General features: G+C 39.6%; 1 protein-coding gene across 2 annotated transcripts in view; it reads right to left on the bottom strand.

Moving 5' to 3' along the window:
• The window catches only part of cdkal1 (CDK5 regulatory subunit associated protein 1-like 1), a 211,727-nt gene that overhangs the window by 147,799 nt on the left and 48,922 nt on the right, over nucleotides 1–15,006 (bottom strand). The gene's annotated exons all lie outside the window — the stretch shown is intronic.

Genomic DNA, 15,006 nt, shown 5'->3' with positions numbered 1-15,006 from the left:
AAGTAGCAGAAATTTCCATTGTCAGTAATGGTCTGTATGACAAAGAGACAGCATGTTATCTGTCTGTGAATATTTCCAAATATAAGGACTGTTTTGTTTTCCCTGGTGGCATGTTAGCTACTCCATCCTGAAAGGTCCATGAGAGATTGGTGAAGAAGAATTTACTCAAGGTGATTCCCTTGGTGCACATTGGCATGGCATGACTACATGACAAAACAAACTATAATAAACACAAAGTTCAGCAAGTATCAGCGTGAGCTTGCCACTGGGACACTGAGAGACTGTGAAAAGTCTGGAATTGGGGAAAGAGCTGATCGTTATATAAGCATTAGAGGTCCACATTAGCTGTGCATCATCATTCTGGCTCTTCAATCCCCTGGAGCCAGACAAAAAGGTTTGATTATAATACAATGCATTATGCACACCCTTATGTGTGCATGTGGAAAGGATGGCAGACTACTTTGCCAAGTATGATGGCAATACAGTGGAGCCCTTGTCTGATAAAATAAACAGTAAAACATGACAGAAGACATTATTTATCTGACAAAACAGGTCAGCAGGACAAAAACCACAGCCATGCCAAAACTGGAGATTTATAACATCAGGGTGAATGTCAAACATTCATGAACAGTTAGGCACGATATGAATTGAGTAAATGTAGAGAAGCTGTCATACAATAAGTTATTCTCAGGAATGAAAACTAGCACCAGGAATCCCATTTTTAAAGATGATTTCAATTAATAAGGGCTGGACAGATAGTAAGATAGTGGCACAGACCACAAGGAGGGTGTGTGTGTGTTCAACTATGTGTTTCCATGTGCATCTATGTGATTTTTTATGTCACCTCCAGTTAGTGACAGTGAGACTTGAGACACTCGGTCTGTCTGACAAAAGCTTTTGGAAGAGCTGCCCAGACTCTGGCATGAATCTTTAATAATGAAGCCTCCTGACAGCTGGAACAGGAGACGGAGGGAGGGAGGGATGGAACAGGAAGGGGGGCATGTATGTGAAGGAGGAATCATGGGTGGAGGACAGAAGAGGAGCAATGAAACTGGATGCAAACTGTCAGTTTTCTTTTAATTCAGACCTTGTTTGCATTCTTCAGCAAAACAAAGAAAGGCAGTGATGGAGGTGGAGGGGGTGCAGAGTCAGGAGAGGGAGAGAAAGGTGAAGGTAGACAACTCAATTCAAAGCCAGCTTATGTTGTCATGTGAATGAGAAGGGGAGGGATAGAAGAAAGCTGAAGTCGGTGAGAGATGAGTGGAGGATAGAAGTGAAGGGAGATGAAGGCACAAATGAAAATGTCTTTATGATTATTTTGATTATTCAGAGCTGGTTGTATTATTCAGGGTTATTATACTTCTCATCTTCACTTCTCAGTCTAACTCTATATTGGCATACAGATGTTGAGCAGCTAACAGCAAATTACTTAAAATGCCAAAAAAAAGATAAAACGTGAAGAAAGAAGAAAGCAGAAGAAAGGATATGATGCCTCATCACATACAAAACTGTTTTGACATCACATTCAGACAAACTAAACTTCTATTTATCTGTACAACTGCACATTTCTACTATGCATATGAATTCACTGGTTTTATGCACTTACTTATAACCTTAACTATAAAAGGTAACAAATAAAATATATGCCCCTATGACTTTCTTGAAAACAGACAGAAGCAGGGAGGGATGCAGCAGTACAATATCACAATGCTAGTCCATAATAAAAGGTGGAGTGATGCAAACTTTAAAGACTGGGTGAAATGAGACAGAGTACGAGTACTAGGGATATTGTCTGTTCAGAGTAACTTGTTCTCCCCACATGGTTCCTCATGAAGGATTCACACTGGCATCACTGAACACACATGGACTCACTCTCACACACACACAGACACACAGTAGGGGTGCGTCTGCATAATTCACATCGTCTCCTGCCAAAATGCACCAAACGTTCCTTTTAATGCGCTAGTCGCTCCCCGCCCACAGACTCAGAGCCATAGCTGACACAGAGAGTAAGCAGACAACGCCTGAGCCGTCGCCTCGACGCCCCAGGGGGAACAGGCCAATCACATCACACACAGTTCGTGGATGGGATGAGATGGAATGGGATTATGCGATGCAGTTGCCGTGGTGATACTTTTGAGCACGACCGAGTGCTCGCTGGCAGTGACCCGGACCAGACCAGATGCCCCCCTGAGATCAGAGAATGAGGGGTGTGTGCGCGCGTGAACACGTGTTTCCTTGGCTTCCTTGGCACCTTGCCCTAAATCTCTACAGCCCCGTCAACTCTGCATTACTGCTCTCCATAGCCTCGAGACCACACACACGCACCCACACACAGGGTCCAAACACCCACATGCCCTGAACATACTGTACGCACCCATACTAATGGTCATGGATGGCTATAGCAAAAGCCTACAGTAGTCTATGCATACATGTATGACCTCTGTGCTGTGTGTATATGGCAGTGAGGGCCATGCTGTACATAGTGGTTTTTAACAGCTGAGTGGACACAGTAAATCAGTCAAATTAGACCAGACTAAATGTCCAACTGAATTGATCAGGTCGTCTTGGAGAAGCCCCTTGCTGTAAATATGACATTAAAATAACTCTAGGCATTAAGACATACCACACTGTGTGACCTATATAGGGGCCTCTTCAACTTTCTTGCAACAAAACTTGAAGTGAAAGAAAGTCCCTTCCTTTGTAGACTGTGGCAGTCTTCTTAAGTTTCATTTACATGATTGCAACTGAAATGTAGTGACATCATCATATAAATGGGCCACAATTGCCACAGATTCTTCACAAAAAAAGCTGTCAATGTTATGAATTTCATTTCATCCGTCTTATGTTGTTGTCATTAAGCAGAGTTTTAGTAAAGTTGATATATGTATGTTGTGCATTACTCCTGATTATTGTTCCCACTGGGTTAAAAGGAAACACACAAAGAAAACAGAACAAACATCTAAGGCAAAGAAACTAATCTAACTGTAGCTATAGAAGCAAATGTTGTTGTTGTTTTTTCATTTTTGGTCCAGAAACATCCAAACAGGCTAGCAGCTGTGAACTGCATGTGTAAGTCTATGTGTCCTCTCAATGACTCTCCCTGCTGCTAAACACCCTCAGCCCTATACAGATAGCTACATAGGGGGGGAAGAGGATGAGCTCATTACACACACACACAGAGCTAGCCATATGCTCCTTAACAAACATGTTGCTTAAAGGATGAGGTCATACTGGTAAGAGCAGTGAGGAAAGGTTGTGTAACTCAGATGTACATATCTACATTAGGATTAGCTCTGCGTGCTTCACAATGACCTTTTTCTATGACCCATCCTGTTAAGAAAAATGTTAAGATAACAACTCTTGTGATTTTGCTCAACTTAATTTATTTTCTTGTTTCTTTAGCACAAAGAGTGCATTCAAATTTCATATAGAAACATATTTTCATTACATCCGAACATTTTCTTTTTCCCATATTTCCGCCGCCCTTGCCCCTCAGTCTCCTCTCCTCCCTCATCCTCTCATCTGCACTCCGACAGTTTTCTGGCTGAGTTGACAGCAAGCCAGCCAATCAGCACACTCCTGACCTCTCTGCATTAGCATAAGCAGCAAGGGGCAAGGTTAAGTACCCATCAAGCCTCAGTAATTAAGATGTGAGCTGGTGTGTGCATGAGTGTGTGTGTGTATGTGATAACGCAAGTGAATGAGAGAGAGACTAAATGTATTTAATCTTCAACTTCACATATTTTCCACTTCCACAAACTTACTTACTTATACAACAATTCAGTGGGTTGTCACTGTGTAGATTTTAATTCCACAAAGGCTATTACAATCCATTACAATACTTTAACTTACTTACTTTTGATCTACTGAGGGGAATATAATATATTCTTATTTGGACTGTTTTCCTGTGTGTGTTTTTCTCCCTAACAGCAGGAGATGCATCTCCATCACTGAGTGACAGCTCGGTCCAAATGAATGTGGAGAAAACACATTTCCAGGCTTTCATTTGTGAATAAGTGGACTGGCGAAGTTTTCTAAAAACACCAGTCAAAATACAAACAGTATAAATAAAATAGCAGCTAACTCCGAGCCTATGGGATCTGACTGCATACAAATAAACTAAATGAAAGCTGTTAATATACCAGAGCAGGGGCCTCTAGGATATGGAGCTGCGAGAGAGGAAGGAGAGGATGTGAGTGATTGACAGAAAACTGTCAAAAGAACATCTTTATAAACACATAAAACGTAGACAGAGGAGGAAATGACTAAGGTGAGTGTGAAACAGGAAACAGCTGATGGTTTGAAGAGATAAAAGGCAGGAAAACATGATGGATGAAGGAGTTGGAGAGTCAGTAAAGTGTTTAAATCCCACCATGCCAACTGTATGTTCATTGACAGTTTAAACAGTCACCTTCTAATGAGTAAAGATGACTCTGTGGTCTAACAACCACCTTACTGTGGCTGACTGATAACTCCAATGTCTATCTAACTGAATATGGAGTCTATTTGTCACTAACTGGTTTCAGTGCAACACCCTGCTTCAGATTAAGCTTGTTTGGATAAAATATATTTGTTGATTTTTTTTTTGTTGTTGTTGTTGTTTTTTAAATCTAAATAGTGCAGTGGAGTGAACTATGTCAGGAGAGAAGGAGAAACAAGGGAGTGAAAAGTGGAGAAGAGAAAGGGAAAAAAACAAAGGAGATCTTCATCACCAAGTGGGGAGAGGAAGAGGAAGGACGACAACAGGACTCAAAAAGAGAGGAAGGCGGAGGACGAGGGCTTGGAGACTGTGAAGGAGGACTGTGATTGAGGGATGAAAGAGGGGTTTGAACGGTAAAGCTGCAGAATCCCCTGGGATCTCTCACACACACACACACACACATACAAACACATCAACTGCTGTTGGATTTCAGGATAACAGGAGTTGATGCCCATAAAGAGACACTGAATAGGAGAAAAACTTAAAGAAAAAAGGAAAACATGGAAATGAAAGCAAGGTAAGAAAGTAGAAAGGTAAAAAAAAAAGTGAATGTCTAATTTAATCAATACAAGATCATTACATGAACGCAGGTCTATAAAAGTGAGTTGTGGTAAGTGATGTTAAAGACAATATAGATTTGGGCATCTTAAGCACCTAAGACAAGTTGCAAAGGCCTGATTACCTTTCCTGAAACCTTGTTTTCAATCTACATTTTAAAGGCTTTGATAATAGCACAAGGATCGAGATTAATCTGGTTCACCACAACCATAATCAGGCCCCAAACCACTTGGAAACACAACCATAAAAGAGGGAGTGGCTTTCAGCTTTCCACATTTATTAGAACATGGTTAATAAAGGCATTCATGTTAGAGCTGTGTTTTACAAGATATAGGCAATCTGTTGACCAATCAATACACATATAACATGGCTAGTTTATGGCTAGCTCACATGGCCTTCGGGTATATCAGAGATAGGATGCAGCCCAATTGTCAACATGGGCCTAGTAAAGGCAAGTAAGAGGAAATGCAAGGCTTTCAGAAAAATGCCTCGCACACCTGCCCAGTGCTGTGAAATGGATGGCATCTGTCTTGTAAAAATGAGCTGAATGTGTGATAAATATTGCATTACTGCAAATGAGTTGTATTCGCTGCTTGAATGGTTCATAATATAGAAAATGCTAATAAAAAAGCAGGAGCAATGACAAAGGCCCACACAGACATTCAGACACATATGTGCAGGGAATTGCATTACAAAAGTGCACTTGACTGAACCATGTAGAGGGAAACCCCAAACCTGAAACCTGGGAAATGTCCCATGAGTCCCAGTTCTAATGCAAAGTCCTACTTTCTATAGAAGAGGCTGTTATGGGACAATGATATGGGAGCAAGCCCTCAGCCTGAGGCTGCCGCGGAGAGATAACTGCAGGATTAAAGACTTAAAGATGGGAAAACAAACCACACAAACAAACATATGGAACGAAATGTTCATTATCAAGAATCTACCAGATGTTTAGTTTTTTTTTAGGGAACCATGAGCTCTTTACCAAAATAGACACTTGTTTATTTGAATGTCAGTAGGAAGTCACTACACAGATTAAGGTTAGTAAACATAAAGAGGAAGGAACAAGTGTTCAGTGTTTGCAGACTGCCGCAAACAAACCACCTAAATGAGGATATTTGTTTTCTCATATATTTCATGTAAACAGATAAAAACACACAGAGAGCTGGTGTCTGGAACAATGGCAGTTGTGTGTGGCAGCTGTAGCCTCAGACTAAACAGGTCAGGTCACAGGGCACATACAGGCATTTATCATTCAGAGCCACAGCCACTCCCCATGAGGCCTTTTGCTTCCATGTGAATCAATCTCAAAGCGTCTGAGAAAGTGTGCAGACATACATGCATTTGTCTGCCTGTGTGTATACATGGTTGCATGTGCGCGTGTGCACTGTGTTTCTATCTGTACGATTATTTTGAACCAGAAATGGAGACAATCTTTGCTAGGTTGACAGAGGTGAAAGGACTTTCTTGGTTGAATGAATTCACACAAAATTAGTCCAAGCATAAACAATCATGATTGGTTTCAAGGTCATAAATTATTACAAGCAAGGGTTTGGAAAAGTGGAACGGCACATGCTCAGTGACCTGGAGTGCATCAACAATCTGAGCAAATCAACATTCTTCATTTCCAGTACAGTTTTAGCAGCAAGGGATCACAAAGCAGAATCCATTGTTAACCTGCAAAGTGGTCATTTCCCAAAAACTCAACCAAAACCAAAACTCAGACTCTCAGCCATGTCGTGTAGGTAAAGACTACCTCAGCGGTACTGACTAAGTGTTTGTAGGTTTTGAAAGTCATAGGGGGGTCTAGTCATTCTTATATGAAGATTTCCTTTTAAACTTCCATATTGGAATACAAACAGGGGACAGTGTTATGAAAGCGAGTCCATGCTAGCTAACCTGCAGGGCGGTTCTAAATGATGGAAATAAGTCGTAGCGACGGAGAACTTTAATGCATGACAATATGGCCACTGACCAGGGGTTTGTTTTAAGCCTAGAAGTTGGTGACCACTGTTGGTCCCCACTGGCTAGTTACGGCGAGTCAGGAGTTGATATAAAACAGAGCAGTCAAAAGTCAATTAGTATAAAAGTCTGTTTCCAGCCATGATGGATTCAATCTATATTTCCCTGGCATATCAAGAAGAAAAGGAGAGGAGCCAATGAGTCAGAGAGACAGTGATGGAATTTTAAAAAAAGAAATGCTAAATGATTTCTGAGTACTATGAAATTTCTATTTAAGATTAATTTGATGAACAAATTACTGGTTTATTTGAATTCCGAAGAATTAAGCACTTTGTTAAAAAAGCCATTTCCAAGGTAGGACAGATTCCTTAATACTGCCATCATATCAGACATTTATTGGCCAACATGGCAGTTGTTCTAACTCCTTTAGAACGTAGGAATTAAGACACTTTAGCTTCACTACAATATTTATTTTCTTATATTAATGTAACAGATTGCAATCCCATTGTTTCCTGGCTCACTCTCCTTACATCTGTTATAAATCCTTTCATTAAAAAGTTGTGAGCTATTTCAATACTGTGAAAACTAAGTGAAATGTGTATGCTTGTACACATTTCTTTTTTAATTTGAGTATTTCCTTATAGTGTGTATTTTACACATCTGCCTCTGTGAATTGGGGGACTGTGTTATTTATGCTATGTGAGCATGCGTGTGAAAGCAGATACGGATGTGCATATGCAGTACACACATTGGGGGACTATGTAGACTATGGGAGTCTCATTATAGAGCTAAAAAGTCGAAGGATCTATTCAGCCTGTTAATTTCCCTGGCTGATATCTTCTCTCCTGTGCAGCCTGAAGTAGCTCCACGGTGGCTCATCAGTCCCCCTAAAAGGCCTCCTCATTTAACCACAGTGCATTATTTATTCTAAATAACATTCCTTTAAAAGCCAAGGATACATCGTGCACAAAGCCAACTGTCTGAATAAATTGCTATGCAGGCCCCCCTTACTTGATAAAAATGAATTTATGGAATGTTTAAAAAAAGATTTTTTTTTCCCTCCACACAGTCGACACCAATTAAAGGAAGGTTCAAGGCAGGGTTCATTACCATTAGAAAAGAGAAGAGAGGGCGGGGGTGAATTGTTGGAAGAAAAAAGAAAGGCTTTACAGAATGAGGAGGTGATTTTTAAAATACATTTGGCTCGTTAGAAGGATGGTGAATATTTTTCTAGTTGGGGATGAATAAAGGCACCTCAGCCTCTTGTTAAACCACATGTCACATCTCTCTACTTTTCACACATTCAATCAGTAAAGACCATGTTCAGTAAAGATCCAGGTTCTGTGTTATACAACACCCATAAAATGTATTATTACATCTGACTACTAAAGTCACATTTATATGTTAGATCAAAATGGACTTTAGTTTTTATTTGAAAACTGATCCTCCAGTTTCTGTATAAAGCACACTAAGATTAAACTATACTAACAATAAAAGAAATCATATTTCATGGCTTCTTTAACACTATGTGCACTACGGCCAATGTATTATTAATGCCACCAGAATCAGCAAAGTAAGCGGTATAACCTTATATGCTTCTTAAATAATAAAGTAATTAATGTAATAACTGAGGAGGTCATGTGTGATCTTTTTCCAGTGAACATCTGCCAGGCCGTAATTTGTTAAGTAAAAATTCCACTGAAAAATTACCTGCTATATTCCACCAAACACAGAGGTCATGTGACTGTATTAGTCTTGTGTGAATCGACATCTTTGCAATTTGTGGTTAGGGGTTTTTCTCCATGCCTTCAGCCTCAAGAATTATGGAGCTTCTGTTGGCAATTACAGCTACAAGTTTTGACAGCATTGAGGGTGCAAATACAAGAGGCTCATCTCATAGTCAGTTGCAGAAAGAGAAAGCTCAAATGTATCAGAAGAAGAAATTTTTGAAAGATGATGAAACAGTGGGGTTGTGCATCATTTGATTCGAATGCTTTTTTTTATTATTATGTGATTCACCCCACACAGCAATACAGCAATTAAACTGCGCGTCTCTTCAGCTGTCCAGTGCCAGTAAATTCCAGTAAAATACAGACTTTGCTTATTCTTTGCAATGTGCCAAATTTCTTAATTACATGAGGTCCCCTGGTAATACTAGCTCCATGCCAACAGGGCTTAAGAACATTTTTAAGATTTTTAATATCTAATTTTGAAAAATACTTTATACAGGGCTACCTATGTAAAGACTTTCTTTTCAGTAAAACTGAATGATAATTCAAGCTTATTTAAAACGTACTATACTGCTAGTAATACAGACAGCAGACATCATGCTTTGTCAGTATTTTAATTACATGTAGTTTTCATTTAATGGCTGCTTTTTGTTCTTAAGCTAATGAAGTGCTCAACATGTATTTGCAATGTAAATGTTGTAGTGCATAGGAGAATTAAGACTTAGGAGGAAAGGGTCCATATGAATATGGGTCCATATTTTGTCATCTGCCCAAGTCCCAAATTTGTGAATGCAAGTCCTGTCCTGACTACAAGCACACGACTACATGCATACTGTTTTTTTGTTTTTTTAAATATCTAAACATTCAGAGTTACTTAGAATACACATTATGTAGTAAAGTTTTTACACTGGATAAAAACTATACTACATAACGTTGACAACATGTGCCTAGATGACACACAGAGAAGACAGAGATACCTTATCTGACAGGAACACACAACCAGACATACATAAGGGCACAACAATTTAATCACAAGTCACAGCTAACCCACAGTGATATTCAGGCAGCCAGGGGATGCACAGTCGCTTACATGTCACATGTGGCCTGATTCCCCAGAGCAATATTTGTTCCCTCCATATCCAGCTATCTGTCTGTTTGTTTACAGCACCTCAGAGGTTAAGGACTGCCCCGGGTGTATTAAGGCACCGACCCACCAACCCTATGCCTTACAGAGGTTGGCATCTTGCTGTGTATGTTTCCGTGCATCTATCATTCTTTGCATATATATGTACCTATAACCAAGCTGTAAGCCTTGGGCTTGTGTCACTCCAAATACTGTTTGGTGAAATTGCTTCTTGGCTACTCGGCTACTTGGCTGTCCATCTGCTGATGGAGTAAAATTAGAAACAAGCCCTCTTAAATGAAGTGCAAGATGCTTTGATAACATCTAAGGCACATACTGCATGTACACACCCACAGAGATACTGCTGATACAAAGATAACATATCAGTACATATACATAATACATACACAAACTTGAATACACGTTTACAGTACTAGTTTGTTTCTACTGTAAACCTGACCAAACGTGACCTCTTTCATCCTTACGCCACTGAATTTTTTTTCTCTCTTTCTCCTTTATCTTTCTCTCAAAGTTGACCAACCTTTCATGTTGTCATTGGTTTTCTACTGTTATCCCTTCTCTTCCACTGTGTGCATCACTTATCAAATTTTCCCTCGGGGTTTAAGCATAAGGCATGCAAAGGTCAAAACTTCGTACTGTCATCTTGCATGACTTAATGTATATCAAGCCCGTCTCTATACTTACATCTCCATACATATGGAATCTGGACGTGACAGCCATTGAGAGAGACTTGAAAGAGTGTTTGCATCTTTGTCAGCATGTATGTGTTACCAGAAAGTTACTCAAATAATTCTGCTGTCACTTGTCACCCTGAAGGTGCATGGAGAGCAAACACAGTCATTCAGAGGGGGGAGGATGTCATCTTTTATAACTTGCAGCCGGTATCAAGTATCTCAGTAGCTAAGTAATTTCCAGGTCAGTGCCTATTTAGCTAACACCAGCTGAAAAAGCCTCTGGGATATTCAGTTCAAAAAACAAGCTCCACAGCTCAACAGGGGAAATGCCAAAAGCTTACAGGTGCTCCTCAGGAGACAGACACCTCTTTCCTGAAGTTGCCCTTTTTCTTTTTTACAACTGAGCATTCTAAATAAATTATTAGGCGTGTAACAACAGCATGTTGAAACAGACGTTAAGGGATTTCTACATTGTGTGGGTCAACCTGTGTGCGAGTGCGTGGTGAATATGCATTCATATAATTTGTGTCAATGCCCAAGTTTGCTGAGTCCACAGTGTATTTGTCTGTTGGTGAATAGATCCAGGCTGATCCTGTTTCAGTGGCAGAGGGTTTGGTTCAGTGTCAAGTCCCTCTCTGTGTAACTACAGATACTTGATAGAGAACATGGCAGCTGGTATGCTGGCTGTTATGCACACACACACACAGAATTAGTACATTATGGCCTCCCTCATTTCAAAGGACAAGTGAATGAAACTAGTTCAAAGACAAGTATGACTAAGCCCAAACTTGAAAACAGAGGTAGTAGGATACTAATGAAAGGAGTAAAAGAGATACTCTAGCATTACTGTTCTTGTCTTTCAAGTTGCTGACGCAGTTTGACTAAAATTAAGAGAGAAAGTGGGAGAGAGGGAAAAAAAGACAAGCAGAAGGGTATGGAGCAGCAGGTGTTGTGTATGTATCATGTATCCACTGTGTGGTACGCCACGCTTTTTTTGCTTTCCCATTGTCAAACGTTGTGGATAGCACCTGGTAGTTTGTTGGCATTACCTGAGTTGAGGTTCCAAGTGAGCTGAGCCAATAATAAAAGAAGAAAACATTGCAGACTACTGATTTGCCTCGTCATCTGAGCTCTGATCTAGAATTTGCTGATTTTTGTTCAGCAGTCCTTTTCAGAAACAAACTCCTGTTTCCTTTCTGTGACAAAGCCATCTACTTTAATGTCCTCCTTTATTAATGTGTTTGTGCCACATTAAAGATGATGTCATCGCAGTTACACGTGGAAAACAAATCAAGAATAGTTACCTGGTACCAAGTGAGTCAAGCTGAGTAGAGCTAAGCCGTATCATACAGTGGAAACACAACTCGTGTGCTTGCGTCAGTACAGGTGAACAGAAGGTCACTGAAGTACTCTCCATTTGCCATCTGTCAGATCAGCTAACATCTCACACTGACATTTCCCCACATCCCCAATACCTCAATCCAATGCATCCACCAATACAGATACATTGTACATGTTAACTAAATGCCATGACAGTCTCAACATTCAGATTTGACAAAGTTTAACTCATGAGATGCTTTAACTTTGTGTATATTGAATTTATCACAGCAACTGATGAATATATTCTTATAAGCAATTAATTTGTAATCATATAGTGAACGTTTCACCTTAAATGTCTCATCTGATCAAAAGCTTGATTAAACAGCTTAACTGATCATCAAATTTTTCATAAATGTTTTTGAACAACTATGCAATTAATATATTAATTGCTTCAGCTTCAGAATGCTCGGATTTTGTTTAGAAATGCCCTAACACACAGCCATTAATCCAGAGTCACACACTGAGACGTGATCAATTAATGTGTCGATCTAAATGTGCAGCAAGAAGTTTCTTTTTCCAAGCTGAAACGTATAAAAATTAAGAAACAGACGTCATCCGAGTTCTTTCAACATTAGCTAATTTAGGTAACAAGACTGAGCTGAGATTCACTCCCTTCATTTCCGTCTGTCTTCCAATCTTTTTCTTCCTTCCAATCATCCTCTCACCCTCTGATGCAATGCAAGTTCTAATGAGGTGCTAATGAGATTCACAATCCTCTTCTAAATCAGATTACAGTGAATTATGTATAAAGCCTTTAAATCACTGCTTAAAAAATTACACGTGTGGCCTATGTAGCAACATGATACCCTTGTGCTTTAACAAACTGAGAGCACAGTGACGGTGCTGATTTTGTTCTACAGACATCATTACATGCTGTAACTACTGCGACAAGGCTGTTCATTTTGTAAAAAACAACTAGATACAATGTAAAAATATCTGTCAGACTGCAGCTGTTAAATGTTTTTATCTGCATGTAATGAAATGCTGGACAGTGGTTTAGTTATGGGAACAAAACAATAAGGTGGGAAGTTTAAAAACACTCAAACTGGGGCTTGAGTGAGGGTGCAAAAATGAAGATAAGTGAGAGAGAGAGAATGATAGACAGAGAGGTAATGGTGTGACCTTGTGAAAGTCTGTCATCACCTGCTGGGAGAAAAATTACCTGCAGGAGCTAGCCAGAGCACCTGAAAAAAAACATCAACATCCACCACTTTCTCTGCCCTCTTGCTCATTCACTGCCTCTTTAACTACTCCCACATGAGAAATATGTTACTTGCTTGAAATAACTAAACTCAATTAAACTAGAGTAGAAATGACTCTGGTGGGTCCTCTGCTTTCATTAATTGGGAGCAAAATAACTGCACTCTATTTCATCCATCTTTTTATCTCTTCTTACTTCTTCCTCTTTTTTTTCTCTCTGCCAACTGCAATTTGTCTTCATCTATCTTTGGTTATCTCTTTAGCTGCTAATTCAATTTTACATGCCCGATCGCTGTAACATTTGAGAACAGTGTTGCCAAGGCTTCAAGGTCATCAGTTTTGCATTCAATTTGTTTCATGCTCAGGATGCACCAACACATACACAGTGTCAAATTTAACAAGACAATTTTGAGTTAATGTGTGTCCGTGTGTGTAAGTGTACAGTGCAGTGTTTCCTAGTGGAAGCTTTGCTTTTAAAAGGAGGTATCCATTGCACATTTCTAAAAGATCTACTATTTTAGCCATATTGTATAATGTGTCATTGTGAAAAAATAAGCTTTGCATAGCTTTGTCATTTGTTGTGCATCAGTTATTCATCCGATCACATCAAGTTTATGACAATAAAAAAAAAAATGATACTAATAATGATTACTTTCTAGTTCATGTAGATTATGTCGGGTTTGACAGAGCAAGTATCTTAATGCATGTCTGCACCTTATGGTAATACGTTATTTCAATATATGATAAATAGTTATGTCAAATATCATGTTATTGGGTTATTCAAGTGTCATTTTTGCTTACAGACACTTCTTACACATTGCTATTGAGAAATGTTTATTGGCTTGTAATGGCTTGTATCTGGTTGTTAAAAACTGATCCCACCACAAAATGTGTGAAATAGGCCAGTGGTTAGTATGTCTGTTCTGACATAGTGTAGAAGCATGGCAGTTTCCGTGGAAGAGGATACAACCTCAATACAATCTTATACAAACCAACTCTGTGACTTCCTGTTTCATCATTTCTGTATCTCTATGCATCTCTTTTTCATCTCATGTGTGAGTGCATATCTCCCACACTCCACCTAAATCTTTTTTCTACCTTTCCATACCATTAATAAGGACAGATTGTTGATGTCCAATCCATAACAGGCAATCAACTCATTTTTCCAATAGCCAGCACAGTACCAGCACTGCCTCACTCTCACCGTTAACAGAGGGGCTAAAATGGAACAGAGCAAAGAAACTTGAACCTCCAGAAAATATGAACCTTTTGGCCAGGTGGTTTGACAGGTGGTTTAATTTCATTCCTCGTGTCCTACAACCACACACATATACTGTAGGCATGTTGGAGTTACTCAAGAAATTAGGTAATGAGGAAAAATAAATGTTAATGGTTGAAGACTGAACTGAGCAGTGAGACAGGAAACAGCAAAGCAGGTGTTAAAGCAATGAGGTGGGGATTTCTGAATTTAATCAGCCCAAGGGTGCATGTGTGTCCGTCTCCATTTGTCTCCTGTCACTATAGTTGCAGGAAGAGTCCGGGGAGGCTAAGATCTGGCCTCCCGCATGCCTGAAGGGGAAAACACACACTCACACAGGCACACAGGCACAGATGCAGGGGGTTATCATGGGAAATAACTTCCTACCAAATGGAGCTTTTCGTGCTATTGATCAGGAACGCCCACTTGATTAAGCTCATATTATCTGAGCACTATGCACGCCTGAAACTCACTGTTATAATCAGTGAATGTGTCTTTGAAGTATTCAAATACCCCAAAAATACAAAGAGAGAGAAAAACAGAAGAGACAGGAATAAGTGAAATACTACATTGAGGCAATAGTAGCACATATTCTATAAAATACACACACTATCACA

The sequence above is a fragment of the Larimichthys crocea genome, chromosome XIII (assembly GCF_000972845.2).
Source record: "Larimichthys crocea isolate SSNF chromosome XIII, L_crocea_2.0, whole genome shotgun sequence".
NCBI classification, from domain to species: domain Eukaryota; kingdom Metazoa; phylum Chordata; class Actinopteri; family Sciaenidae; genus Larimichthys; species Larimichthys crocea.
Note: the sequence above shows the minus strand (reverse complement) of the source record. Positions and strands in the feature narration are given on the sequence as shown.